At 39.9% G+C, this 14,372-nt stretch overlaps 1 non-coding gene across 1 annotated transcript; it reads right to left on the bottom strand.

The window, feature by feature from the left end:
* Positions 1–10,398: 10,398 nt before the first annotated feature.
* LOC114670743 (U6 spliceosomal RNA) lies at positions 10,399–10,502 on the bottom strand. Its single transcript, XR_003720432.1, has one exon. It is a non-coding gene; the product is annotated as a U6 spliceosomal RNA (small nuclear RNA).
* Positions 10,503–14,372: the final 3,870 nt, after the last annotated feature.

Consider the following 14,372-nt stretch of genomic DNA (forward strand, 5'->3'; position numbering starts at 1 on the left):
CTGCCTCCTTTCTGGTTCCCAAACTCATCTGTCTCAGAGCCTTTGTGCACATCATTTTCTCTTCCTAGAATACTTTTTCTCTGGAAATCTCCATGCTCCTTCCCTCAGTTTTTCCAGGTGCTCAGATGTCACCTCTTTCAAGAAGACTTCTCCAGCTGCTCTGCACTCAATATGATTGTGGGGAAAGGAATGAATAGATGGATGAGTAAATGGAGGGGACAGTAATGGGAGTAAGTGTCCCACGAGAGGTTTGGGAGAGTTTGAGGAGAGCTAATACAAATAGGTGGGAATTAAGGTTCTTGGATGGGACTTGGTGGATAAGGTAGAGATGAGTGTGGGGAGTCTGAGGGACTAGAAGGCGCAGAGGGTCACTCCTGGGGTCTGAACTGAAGGACTGGATGGATGCAGGACATATTTTCGGAGGGAAGCAGGAATGGTCAGAGAATAAATAATAAGAGTAAGTGGAAAATAAATAAAAAGGTAAGTGGAATATTTTCAGAGAAAAAGAGGAGATAGAAAAAGAATGAAAGCCTTGACAACAGTGGAAAAAAGACTCAATTATTTGAGAGAGGATGTGGTGAAAATACCCCTGAAAGGCACTAAGACCAGCATGGGCAAGGTAGGTCATTAACACATTGCAAGGTGGGGTGTCTGGGCACAGGTGGGGAAACAAAGAAAGAAAATGTTACAGGCACAGTGAATTATTTCTCACTTCATTTTGTATGATAGATACTTACCCTTATCATTATCATCATCACTTTTTTTCAAGATGAAGGATATGAGGCTCAAGGAGGTTACGCAACTTGCTGAAGCTCACACATCAGTAAATACAGAGCTCCAACCTAAACCTGGATCTATCTGATGCAGTTTATGTAAACGTAAGTTACTGTGGTTACTGCTATTAGATTTAATTGTGGAAATCAACTCCAACAATCTATATGGAAGTTTAGGAGGTACATGAATCAACAGCACTGCAAATGCCTTGCTCCTTCTTTTTAGAGCAAGAAGTTAATTTGTTGTTTAACTTGAATCCTCTATGCAATGGACTTAACCCATTCCCTTTTACCCTGAACCCATAGAAATCTGAATCCCAACTCCTTCAAGCAGTGCTGGCCAGGCTGCTGCCTATGTTATATGGTCTGGGCCCTCCACAACTAGAGGAAGTTGCCATGATGTGAATGCTCCTGCTGGAGCTGTGCAATATGGCAGCTCCAAAATTTTTGTGACACATGTTAAAAAACTATCATTCACTATACTTATCACTTGTTAGGGAAGAAAAGGTAAGTGGAATATTTTCAGAGAAAAAGAGGAGATAGAAAAAGAATGAAAGCCTTGACAACCATGGAAAAAAGACTCAATTATTTGAGAGAGGATGTGGTGAAAATACCCCTGAAAGGCACTAAGACCAGCATGGGCAAGGTAGGTCATTAACACATTGCAAGGTGGGGTGTCTGGGCACAGGTGGGGAAACAAAGAAAGAAAAGCCATGGCTACTTTCATAAATATTTTATTCACAGCAAGAACGTTGACCTTTTCTTTAAGCCAAGTCCTTTAAAAACATACAAATGGGCAGTCAGTTCCTATAAAATTACCTATTAAATCAAGAGGTTGTTGAAAATATTGCTTAACATTTTTTACTTTTCATTTAGATGAAAAACATAGATCTTGCCTGGTGGACAAATTTTACAGAAATTCCTCCCCTCCCCTCCCCTCCCCTTCCTCCCTCCCTTCTCCCCTCCTGCCCTCCTCCCCTCCTCTCTTCCTCCCTGATCTGATCTTCCATTTCTTTCTTTCTTTCCCTCTCTCCCTCCCTCCCTCCCTCCCTCCCTTCCTTCCTTCCTTCCTTGCTTCTTGCCTGCCTTCCTTCCTGCCTTCCCTCACCCCTGCCATCCCTCCTCCCTCCTGCCCTCCCTGCTTCCCTTCTTCCCTCCTTTCCTCCACTTAAAAAAAATTGGATAAAGTTTACCTTTTAAACCCCTTTTATTTTGAAATTGAATACAGATACAGAAAGAATGCACAAAAAACAAATATACATTTTTTCTCTTTTTTTATTATACTTTAAGTTCTAGGGTGTATGTGCACAACGTGCAGGTTTATTACATATGTATACATGTGCCATGTTGGTGTGCTGCACCCATCAATTCGTCAGCACCCATCAACTCGTCATTTACATCAGTTATAACTCCCAATATCATCCTTTCCCCCTCCCCCCTCCCCATAATAGGCCCCGGTGTGTGATATTCCCTTTCCCATGTCCAAGTGATCTCATTGTTCAATTCCCACCTATGAGTGAGAACATGCGGTGTTTGGTTTTCTGTTCTTGCGAAAGTTTGCTCAGAATGATGGTTTCCAGCTGCATCCATGTCCCTACAAAGGACACGAACTCATCCTTTTTTATGGCTGTGTAGTATGTCATGGTGTATATGTGCCACATTTTCTTAATCCAGTCTGTCACTGATGGACATTTGGGTTGATTCCAAGTCTTTGCTATTGTGAATAGTGCCGCAATAAACATACGTGTGTATGTGTCTTTATAGCAGCATGATTTATAATCCTTTGGGTATATACCCAGTAATGGGATGGCTGGGTCATATGGTATTTCTAGTTCTAGATCCTTGAGGAATCGCCACACTGTCTTCCACAATGGTTGAACTAGTTTAGAATCCCACCAACAGTGTAAAAGTGTTTCTATTTCTCCACATCCTCTCCAGCACCTGTTGTTTCCTGACTTTTTAATGATTGCCATTCTAACTGGTGTGAGATGGTATCTCATTGTGGTTTTGATTTGCATTTCTCTGATGGCCAGTGATGATGAGCATTTTTTCATGTGTCTGTTGGCTGTATGAATGTCTTCTTTTGAGAAATGTCTGGTCATATCCTTTGCCCACTTTTTGATGGGGTTGTTTGTTTTTTTCTTGTAAATTTGTTTGAGTTCTTTGTAGGTTCTGGATATTAGCCCTTTGTCAGATGAGTAGATTGCAAAAATTTTCTCCCATTCTGTAGGTTGCCTGTTCACTCTGATGGTAGTTTCTTTTGCTGTGCAGAAGCTCTTTAGTTTAATTGGATTCCATTTCTCAATTTTGACTTTTGTTGCCATTGCTTTTGGTGTTTTAGACATGAAGTCCTTACCCATGCCTATGTCCTGAATGGTATTACCTAGGTTTTCTTCTAGGGTTTTTATGGTATTAGGTCTAACATTTAAGTCTCTAATCCATCTTGAATTAATTTTCATATAAGGAGTAAGGAAAGGATCCAGTTTCAGCTTTCTACTTATGGCTAGCCAATTTTCCCAGCACCATTTATTAAATAGGAAATCCTTTCCCCATTTCTTGTTTTTGTCAGGTTTGTCAAAGATCAGATGGCTGTAGATGTGTGGTATTATTTCTGAGGGCTCTGTTCTGTTCCATTGGTCTATATCTCTGTTTTGGAACCAGTACCATGCTGTTTTGGTTACTGTAGCCTTGTAGTATAGTTTGAAGTCAGGTAGCGTGATGCTTCCAGCTTTGTTCTTTTGACTTAGGATTGTCTTGGTAATGCAGGCTCTTTTTTGGTTCCACATGAACTTTAAAGCAGTTTTTTCCAATTCTGTGAAGAAACTCATTGGTAGCTTGATGGGGATGGCACTGAATCTGTAAATTACCTTGGGCAGTATGGCCATTTTCACAATATTGATTCTTCCTATCCATGAGCATGGTATGTTCTTCCATTTATTTGTGTCCTCTTTTATCTCACTGAGCAGTGGTTTGTTGTTCTCCTTGAAGAGGTCCTTTACATCCCTTGTAAGTTGGATTCCTAGGTATTTCATTCTCTTTGAAGCAATTGTGAATGGAAGTTCATTCATGATTTGGCTCTCTGTTTGTCTGTTACTGGTGTATAAGAATGCTTGTGATTTTTGCACATTAATTTTGTATCCTGAGACTTTGCTGAAGTTGCTTATCAGCTTAAGGAGATTTTGGGCTGAGATGATGGGGTTTTCTAAATATACAATCATGTCATCTGCAAACAGGGACAATTTAACTTCTTCTTTTCCTGACTGAATACCCTTTATTTGCTTCTCTTGCCTGATTGCCCTAGCCAGAACTTCCAACACTATGTTGAATAGGAGTGGTGAGAGAGGGCATCCCTGTCTTGTGCCAGTTTTCCAAGGGAATGCTTCCAGTTTTTGCCCATTCAGTATGATATTGGCTGTGGGTTTGTCATAAATAGCTCTTATTATTTTGAGATACTTCCCATCAATACCGAATTTATTGAGAGTTTTTAACATGAAGGGCTGTTGAATTTTGTCAAAGGCCTTTTCTGTATCTATTGAGATAATCATGTGGTTTTTGTCTTTGGTTCTGTTTATATGCTGGATTACGTTTATTGATTTGCTTATATTGAACAAGCCTTGCATCCCAGGGATGAAGCTTTCTTACTAGGTGTGCAAGTGTACAGGGTTGTTATATCTCTGACAAACTGATCTTCTTGACATTATGAACTGACCATTTTTATCTCTGATAATATGCTTGGCTTTGAGAACTACTTTGTCTTGTATTAATCAGGTCACATCTGTTTTTGTTGTTGTTGTTGTTTTGAGACGGAGTCTCGCTCTGTCGCCAGGCTGGAGTGCAGTGGTGTGATCGTGGCTCACTGCAAACTCTGCCTCCCGGGTTCACCCCATTCTCCTGCCTCAGCCTCTTGAGTAGCTGGGACTATAGGCACCCGCCACCAGGCCCGGCTAATTTTTTGTACTTTTAGTAGGATGGGTTTCACCATGTCAGCCAGGATGGCCTCAATCTCCTGACCTCGTGATCCACCCACCTCTTCCTCCCAAAGTGCTGCTGGGATTACAGGAGTGAGCCACCACGCCTGGCCCACATCTATTTTTTGAAATAGTGTGATTGACCCACCCAAGGAGATCCCCATTGTCATGCTCTTGTATGATGTCATCCCATGACTGCAGGTGAAACTTGTGACTTGCTTCTACCCAACAGAATATGACAAAGTTGATTTTTTTCCTTTGTTTTATTTTGAATAGCTTCTATGGCTATGTTTTCAAGTTTATCAATCTTTTCTTCTGCAAGGTCTAATATGCCATTAATCCCACCCAGTGTATTTTTTATCTCAGATATTACAGTTTTTGTCCCCAGAAAATTGGACTGGAATTTTAAAAAATTTTCTGTCTTTACTTAACTTCTGAATACATGAAATACCATTATAATAATTGTTTTATTGTCCTCGAATATGAACTTTAGCATTGGGTCAGGTCTGCGTCACTTTCAACTGATTGATTTTTTTCTCTTTGTTATAGATTGTATTTTCCTGGATTTATCCATGGCTTGTTACCATTGATTGGATGTCGGGCATTACCTGTTTTATGATAGATATTTTTTATTTCTACAAATTTTCTTGAGCTGCTTTTTCTAGGATGCAATATGGTTACTTGGAAATACTTTTATTCTTTGGGATCTTACTTTTAAAATTTGTTAGGCAAGACAAGAACAGTTAATTTTTCTCCATGACCAAGGCAAAATCCTCCTGAGCACACTACAGAATGCTCCTATAAATTATGAGGTAATTATAAATGATGAGACTGGAGAATCTGGCTGGTGGGAAGGTGCTATTCCTGGCCTTGAGTCCTTTTCCCTTTACTCCTTTTGGAATGCTTCTTTCCCTAGTCTCAGGAAATCTCATGGACGTGCTTATCGGTACCTTGCTGAATATTTGAGTGGGACCCTCTGCAGATCTCTCTCTTCTGTCCTGTGAACTCTGTTGCCTTGTTCTTCCCAGGCCCTCAACTCCATCGTTTAAACTGAGGAAGTCTGCTGGTCTCTAGCTTGGTTCCTTTTTACTATGCCAAGGATGGGAACTCTCTCAAGGCAGTAGCTAAGGTTATTGTAGAGGTGACTTTTTTTTTTTCTCATCTCTCAGGGATCATTGTCCTTCATTGCTGATGTCCAATATCTTGAAAATCATTGTTCTACAAATTTTACTTTTTGGGGGTTGTTTTAAGCAGAAAAATAAATCCAGTGCCTGTTATTTCATCTTTATGTCTTGCAGTTTTAACATGTGGTGCTCAGAAGACAGACCAGTAAATAAAAGAAAATGCATTGTGTCTGGTAATACAGCTAGATAAGAAGGAATCTGTATGTACGAGAACACCTAGTAAGTTTCTTGTTTCTCTGTTACCTTGATCATTTTTCCTAATAATCAAAGTCTGCAAGATTGAATGTGTAGATATATCAGTGCTTTGGACATTTTATTATGCTTTGATGTTATCTTCGTATTTTTTTCTTCATCTTCCTGTGAAAGGATATGACTTCTGTTTGCTCGAATAAAAGAAAAGAAGGCCCGACAGCTGGGAATTCTTAAATGGAATGGATTGTAATTGAAAAGTACTCTCCAATTCAATCAGTTTTTGGTTATGCAAGACACAGAGTGGAGAAAAGGTACTCTTCATGTATGCACGTGTACGTGTAGGAACACATCATTAGGACTGTGTATTTTCAGATTACAAGTTGTAGAGTTTCCCATTTTGCCTGTGGCTTTTATTCCAGATGTCCAAAGCCCTGCAGCTCACATTCCTCACATCTTTATCAAAACCTATATAATCTCTTACAGGAAGAGTTACTAGCTCAATGTGAAGTGCTGTCAGGGATGAAAAATGTTACTGTGGGAAGTTGCTCTTGCTGGGTCTGAGACTTGACTGCATGAGCCTCAGCTGCAGCATCTGTGGTCTCGATCTAGCTTCTCTCATTGCTTTCTTCCTCCTCCCTCAGCCGGCCCCAGGCAGACCTTCCTGTCTCACAGTTCCCTGAGAGCTGTACCATTCCGAATCCAGTGGATAATTCATTCTGCTTTAAAGAGAAAGAAGGAGGAAAAGTTTATCTTTCGTTTCCTTCTTAGCTAATTTTAATTTTAATAAGGCTTTCTGCTGCTGGGGCTCCCCCTGAGATGAGGGTCCATCTAGAATAACTAGAAGGGTAGATGACTCTGCTCATGAGCTCTGAAGGTTTATCTTTCAGCCTGCACAGGTCCTGCAACACCTGGGTATCTCTGTGTGGAGCCTCTAGTGTCTGAGGCAATGCTTAAGACTGATGCTATCACAATGTTGATTGACAGGAACTTCTTCTACCACGAATATGATGAGAGAAAAGCTGGCCTCTCTGGCCTTTCTGCTCTTGCCTGCCACTGGCATCTACTTCACTGACTTTATTTTATTTTTTAGAACTGGAAGACCTGCAAACATCAAGTCAGCTTATGCATGCTGGTGCACTTAAAAAGGTTTAAAGGCATGAATAACAAAGATGAAAATACTTTAAGAGAGCTGCACACAGCATGCAAATGTGGCAAAATTTGTGAATAATCACAGGAAAGGGATATGTCAGAGAAAATTCTTTACATCTCGTCTCTCGCGTTTGGATCTGTGGGAAGCAGAGGGCAGTGTGTCTGCTGCTGTTCTGAACACAATTCCTGTCTTTGATGTTGGGTGCTCGTGACCCTATGTGCCAGCTTATTTTTCACTCCCTGGATGGCCTCAGAGATTTCACGGTTTCTGTGATGGGAAGCTTAGAGGATTCCTGAGACATCCTGCAGCTGTGCTTGTTCTGGGTCAGCAGCCCAAACTGTAACTTTGCATCTACGTAACCATTTTGGCAAAAACAATGAGGGTTTTTATTCATTTCTATCACAAGCATCCTGCATTGTCCTGACATGTCTTCCTCCTGAGCCCTTCAATGGAAATCTTATTCCCTGGTTCTAGTGGGGTGTCTTTTAGTTGCCCCCACTTACAGGCCCCCCAGTTGTGCTCTAACCTCATGTGGAAGACAGGCAGGAGGATGGGGTGTTAGGGTGTAGTGTGGGGCTTCTGTTGTGGGGTTCCATGGCTACAGTTCCCACAGTTGTCCTTCACATCTGACCTGGAGCCAGGAGACTAAATGGATACAAGAACCAGGTTTCCTCTTTTATTTTGTATAGTTATACAATTTTTGTTTATCAGAAAAATCTATATCACACAAACACAGATGTACAGTAAGTCCTCACTTAATGTTCTAAACAGGTTCTTGAAAACTGCAACTTTAGGTGAAGCAATATTGCTATACACCAAACAAAACTCTTGTTTATATCAATTAAACTCTGGTAAAGTTAGTTTTCTTTTTCCTTTCTTTTTTTTTTTTTTTTTTTTTTTTGAGGCAGAGTTTCACTCGTTGCCCAGACTGGAGTGCAATGGTGCTATCTCAGCTCACTGCAACCTCCACCCCCCTGCTGAAGTTCTAATTAAACTATTCCCTGCATTCCTTCCCACACACACTTTAACTACTATGTCAGTATTGGGGTTCAAGTGATTCTCCTGCGTCAGCCTCCCAAGTAGCTGGATTACAGGTCCCCACCACCATGCCCGGTTAATTTTTTGTATTTTTAGTAGAGACAGGGTTTTGCCATGTTGGCCAGGGTAGTCTCGAACTCCTGACCTCCTGATCCACCCACCTCAGGCTCCCAAAGTGCTGGGATTACAGGCGTGAGCCACTGTGTCCAGCCCTAAAATTAGTTTTCTTAAATTATATATTGCTTCACTTACAGTTTCCAAGAAGCTATCAACAATGTTAAAAGAATTTACTATACACATATATAACTTATATAGGTGTGTGTGTGTGAGACACACATTTTTATATAGATATAGATAGATAGTCTCAATGACAGAATCTCAGGCTTCCTACTAAATAAGAGAATTATAAGATAATAGTTATTAATAAATAAACTAACGATTGAGAGCATAATAATAACCAGCATAAGCTGGTTAATGACATAGTGCACTTAAAAAATCTAGAAGATGAGTGGATACTTTAATCCAGTGACCAGCCCTTTGAATGCGAGGACTTTTTTGCTTATCTATGGTGGTGAATATCACAAAAATTATTCATGAACCTTTCTTTTAAGTTTATCAACTATCATTAATGTTGGTGTATTTTATGTGTGGCTCAAGACAATTCTTCTTCCAATGTGGCCCAGGGAAGCCAAAAGGTTGGAAACCTGTGCTTTAAACTATATTTAATTTGGGAATTTGCACATATAGAGTTTGAATCACAAATCTCAGTTTATACTAAAGCAATAACATTTTGAAATAACGTTACATTTTTTAGTATTTAGAAAAACGTTTATTGTTCTGATAAAACTGCTGAGTGAGAATTTTTGTAGAATTATATTTGCAACCTCTATAGGATTAAAAATCACTAAGCAGAAGAGAGGCAACATTTGTCCCTAGTGTTCCTGGGATTTCTGAGCCAAATTCCAATATGTCCACTACTCACCTTACACATTTTAGACATCATCCAAAACGAATATTTGAAAAAAATACTTTGACATAGAGCTCCTCAATATACACATATTCCTATGTCTCCAAAGGCAATGGAACCGCAGCCAGATCATGCAGCCCCTTACAAATGTTAAAGTGGACATTGGTTTTCCCTGTGAACTTGAAGGGAGATCACTAAAGAAAAAGGAGAATTCTTACAAGATTTAACAGGATGAGACAGAAGATGCCCCATTGGTGAATATGAGAAAAAAGTGCAGCCTTTTCAGAAATTATTTTCATAGCAGCAGAGCTTCCCAAACTACATTTTAAGGCCTGACTTCCTTCTTGACCATGGTCCCCTTGCCTGTGTCCTCTATTTCATTCACTGTCACCTACCTGGGGGTTTGGCTACTGTCTCATATATCTTCATATTGTAGGGTTCTTTTCTTTGCTCCAGACAGGTGACCATGTCTGGGTTACAGATAGCAACACCCAGGTTTCTGTAGTTCTGCAACATCACATCTCTATATAAATTCTGCTGGGCAGGGTCCCGGCATTTCCACTCTTCTGCAGAGAATTCTATGGCCACAACCTTGAATGTTAGGAGTTCCTCTCATTAAAGTATCTGGAAGTCCTCATGCTTGACCTTGGCCTCACTGTAATATGTGAGAAACTTAATTTAAAAAACAGAAATGTTTCCACCCAGAACAATAGACAGGATCTGTGGGTAGGGCACAGGTGATGATTTATCTTCAAATTGTCCATGTGATCCTATTGGAAGACTGGGCTGAGAGTCACTTAGCTAAGCACTGCCTCTCAAGCTTCAATGTGCATGCAAATTACCTGATATTCTAGGCCTCACTGTAATCAAATTTTGCAGGTTTGAAAACAGTCCACGAATTAGCTTCTTATAGCAAGTCTCCTGTTAATGCTGATGTTTCTCCTCCTAGACTCATTATATACCACTTGGCTAGAGAAAGCAGGCACAGCACACGGAGTCCCTTACCCCAACACCCTTATCATAACACAAATACTTTTTATCCGAAGACAAGACCACCAATGATCATCCTGAAGCATGGCATTCTCTGCAGGCCCTTTAAAGTTTACAGAGGCTGGAGATGGTGTCAAAAATAATGGAACGCTTCACGAATTTGCCTGTCATCCTTGCGCAGGGGCCATCCTAATCTTTGTAACGTTCCAATTTTAGTATATGTGTTGCCGAGGGGAGCACCAGATTCACTTTTTAAAAAAACACTTTTATTTTAGGTTCAGAAGTGCACGTGCAGGTTTGTTATACAGGTAAATTGCGTGTCACGGGGGTTTGGTGTATGGATCATTTAATCACCAAGGTGATAAGCATAGTACCTGATAAGTAGTTTTTTGATCCTCTCCCTCCTCTCACCCTCCACCCTCAAGTAGATCCAGATATCGGTTGTTCTCTTCTTTGTGTCCATGTGTACTCAGTGTTTAGCTCCAACTCATAAGTGAGAACATGCAGTGTTTGATTTCCTGTTCCTAAGTTAGTTGACTTAGGACTATGGCCTCCAGCTCCATCCATGCTTCCGCAAAGGTCATAATCTCACTCATTTTTATGACTATGTAGTATTCCGTGATGCATATGTGCCACATATTCTTCATCCAGTCTACTGTTGGTGGGCATTTAGGTTGATTCCCTGACTTCTATTGTGTAGTGCTGTGGTGAACACATACATGCATGTGTCTTTATGGTAGAATGATTTCTATTCCTCTGGGTATATTCTCAGTAATGGGATTGCTGGGTTGAATGGTACTTCTGTTTTTTAAATTTTTATTTATTTATTTTTATTATTATACTTTAAGTTCTAGGGTACATGTGCAGAACTTGCAGATTTTTTACATATGTATACATGTGCCATGTTGGTTTGCTGCACCCATTAACTCATCATTTACATTAGGTATTTCTCCTAATGCTACCCCTCCCCCACCCCCCAACCCCACAACAGGCTCCAGTGTGTGATGTTCACCGCCCTGTGTCCAAGTGTTCTCATTGTTCAATTCCCACCTATGAATGAGAACATACGGTGTTTGGTTTTCTGTCCTTGTGATAGTTTGCTCAGAATGATGGTTTCCAGCTTCATCCATGTCCCTACAAAGGACATGAACTCATCTTTTCTTATGGCTGCACAGTATTCCATGGTGTATATGTGCCACATTTTCTTAATCTAGTCTATCACTGATGGACATTTGGGTTGGTTCCAAGTATTTGCTATTGTGAATAGTGCTGCAATAAACATAGGTGTGCACATGTCTTTATAGTAGCATGATTGATAATCCTTTGGCTATATACCCAGTAATGGGATTGCTGGGTCAAATGGTATTTCTAGTTCTTGATCCTTGAGGTATTGCTACACTGTCTTCCACAATGGTTGAACTAGTTTACACTCCCACCAACAGTGTAAAAGCATTCCTGTTTCTCCACAGTCCCTCCAGCACCTGTTGTTTCCCAAGTTTTTCATGATCACCATTCTAACTGGCATGAGATGGTATCTTATTGTGGTTTTGATTTGCATTTCTCTGATGGCCAATGATGATGAGCATTTTTTCATGAGTCTGTTGGCTGCATAAACGTCTTCTTTTGAGAGTGTCTGTTTATATCTTTTGCCCACTTTTCCATGGGGTTGTTTGATTTTTTCTCATATATTTGTTTAAGTTCTTTGTAGATTCTGGATATTAGCCGTTTGTCAGATGGATAGATTGCAAAAATTTTCTTTCATTCTGTAGGTTACCTGTTCACTCTGATGACAGTTTCCTTTGCCGTGCAGAAGCTGTTTAGTTTAATTAGATCCCATTTGTCTATTTTGGCTTTTGTTGCCATTGCTTTTGGTGTTTTAGTCATGAAGTTCTTGCCCATGCCTATGTCCTGAATGGTATTGCCTAGGTTTTCTTCTAGGGTTTTTATGGTTGTAGGTCTAATATTTAAGTCTCTAATCCATCTCGAGTTGATTTTTGTGTAATGTGTAAGGAAGGGATCCAGTTTCAGCTTTCTACATATGGCTAGTCAGTTTCCTCAGCACCATTTATTAAATAAGGAATCTTTCCCCCATTTCTTGTTTTTGTCAGGTTTGTCAGAGATCGGATGCTTGTAGATGTGTGGTGTTATTTCTGAGGACTCTGTTCTGTTCTATTGGTTTATATCTCTGTTTTGGTACTAGTACCATGCTGTTTTGGTTACTGTAGCCTTGTAGTATAGTTTGAAGTCAGGTAGCGTGATGCTTCCAGCTTTGTTCTTTTTGCTTAGGATTTTCTTGGCCATGTGGGCTCTTTTTTGGTTCCACATGAACTTCAAGGTAGTTTTTTCCAATTCTGTGAAGAAAGTCAATGGTAGCTTGACAGGGATAGCATTGAATCTACAAATTACCTTGGGCAGTATGGCCATTTTCACAATATTGATTCTTCCTATCCATGAGCATGGTATGTTCTTCCATTTGTTTGTGTCCTCTTTTATCTCACTGAGCAGTGGTTTGTTGTTCTCCTTGAAGAGGTCCTTTACATCCCTTGTAAGTTGGATTCCTAGGTATTTTATTCTCTTTGTAGTAATTGTGAATGGGAGTTTACTCATGATTTGGCTCTCTGTTTGTCCGTTATTGGTGTATAGGAATGCTTGTGATTTTTGCACATTGATTTTGTATCCTGAGACTTTCCTGAAGTTGCTTATTAGTCTAAGGAGATTTTGGGTTGAGACAATGGGGTTTTCTAAATATACAATCATGTCATCTGCAAACAGGGACAATTTGACTTCCTTATTTCCTATTTGAATACACTTTGTTTCTTTCTCTTGCCTGACTGCCCTGGCCAGAACTTCCAACACTACGTTGAATAGGAGTGGTGAGAGAGGGCGTCCCTGTCTTGTGCCAGTTTTCCAAGGGAATGCTTCCAGTTTTTGCCCATTCAGTATGATATTGGCTGTGGGTTTGCCATGAATAGCTCTTATTATTTTGAGAAACATTCCATCAATACCTAGTTTATTGGGAGCTTTTAGCATAAAGGGCTGTTGAATTTTGTCAAAGGCCTTTTCTGCATCTATTGAGATAATCATGTCATTTTCTTTGATTCTGTTTATGTGATGGATTATGTTTATTGATTTACTTGTGTTGAACCAGGTTTGCATCCCAGGGATGAAACCAACTTGATAGTGGTGTATAAGCTTTTTGATGTGCTGCTGGATTTGGTTTGCCAGTATTTTATTGAGAATTTTTGCGTCAATGTTCATCAGGGATGTTGGTCTAAAATTCTCTTTTTTTGTTGTATCTCTGCCAGGCTTTGGAATCAGGATGATGCTGGTCTTATAAAATGAGTTAGGGAAGATTCCCTCTTTTTCTATTGATTGGAATAGTTCCAGAAGGAATGGCACCAGCTCCTCTTTGTACCCCTGGTAGAATTCAGCTGTGAATCCATCTGGTCCTGGACTTTTTTTGGTTGGTAGACTATTAATTATTGCCTCAATTTCAGAGCCTGTTATTGGTCTATTCAGGGATTCAAAGTCTTCCTGGTTTAGTCTTGGGAGGGTGTATGTGTCCAGGAATTTATCCATTTCTTCTAGATTTTCTAGTTTATTTGCATAGAGGTGTTTATAGTATTGTCTGAGAGTAGTTTGTATTTCTGTGGGATCAGTGGTGATATCCCCTTTATGATTTTTAAATGCACCTATTTGATTCTTCTCTCTCTTCTTCTTTATTAGTCTTGCTAGCAGACTATCTCTTTTGTTGATCTTTTCAAAAAACCAGCTCCTGGATTCATTGATTTTTTGAAGGTTTTTTTGTGTCTCTATCTCCTTCAGTTCTGCTCTGATCTTCGTTATTTCTTGCCTTCTGCGAGCTTTTGAATTTGTTTGGTCTTGCTTCTCTAGTTCTTTTAATTGTGATGTTAGGGTGTCAATTTTAGATATTTCCTGCTTTCTCTTGTGGGCATTTAGTGCTATAAATTTCCCTCTACACACTGCTTTAAATGTGTCCCAGAGATTCTGGTATGTTGTGTCTTTGTTCTCATTGGTTTCAAAGAACATCTTTATTCCTGCCTTCATTTCTTTATGTACCCAGTAGTCATTCAGCAGCAGGTTGTTCAG

This window comes from Macaca mulatta, chromosome 10, assembly GCF_049350105.2.
Source record: "Macaca mulatta isolate MMU2019108-1 chromosome 10, T2T-MMU8v2.0, whole genome shotgun sequence".
In the NCBI taxonomy this organism is placed as follows: domain Eukaryota; kingdom Metazoa; phylum Chordata; class Mammalia; order Primates; family Cercopithecidae; genus Macaca; species Macaca mulatta.